This window comes from Lotus japonicus, chromosome 6 (assembly GCF_012489685.1).
Source record: "Lotus japonicus ecotype B-129 chromosome 6, LjGifu_v1.2".
Classification (NCBI taxonomy): domain Eukaryota; kingdom Viridiplantae; phylum Streptophyta; class Magnoliopsida; order Fabales; family Fabaceae; genus Lotus; species Lotus japonicus.
Window position 1 is genome coordinate 58,585,500 of NC_080046.1, and position 730 is coordinate 58,586,229.

Genomic DNA, 730 nt, shown 5'->3' on the forward strand with positions numbered 1-730 from the left:
TCTTCATTATCCTTCATCTTTTCATTCACGTGCTTTGTTGCAGGGTCATCATTAGCTCCGCGTTGGTAACCCACACGACCAATGAACAGTGCCTTGAGCACAGTGACCAAGGGTTTCGGCTGCGGATAGGTGACTCTGTACTCAGAACCATCTAACGTGATAAACACGCCGTTTATCTATGATGATCCCTCTCCTCCCCCCCTTAAATATGAAGCATGCAACACACTATGCTAGGGTTTGTGGAAGGCAGCGAGGAATCAAGGTACGAATTTCACATTTTCCTGAAATAGGGTTTATAAAGAAATGCTTCATGCTCGACTACATCTCTATCGTTTAGACTCAATTTGTGTTCGTTATCACCATGTTTTAGGTTATTCTTCTGAGGCTTCTTGTCATTATAGCGTGTTTTTAATGTAGGGATTTAGGGTTTGATGATAGAACTTTTATATTTTCAGTTGATATTCATGTTTCAGTTTTTCCACATTGAAAAACATGCTTAGTTATTTACTTTATCCTCTTTTTTTCCCCTATGTGTGCGTAGTATTCATAGCTTGTCTGCTTGTTTATCTTTTAATGGAATATTGGCTAGCTCCATTTATTTTTAATCCATGATACCTGATCATCTTTCCCCTAATTATGTAAATTTCGAATTTCCATCACTATATAACTTTATTGTTTTATTTTATGCATTCTAATTCAGCAGGACTGGAAGCAATTTATTTGTATTTTC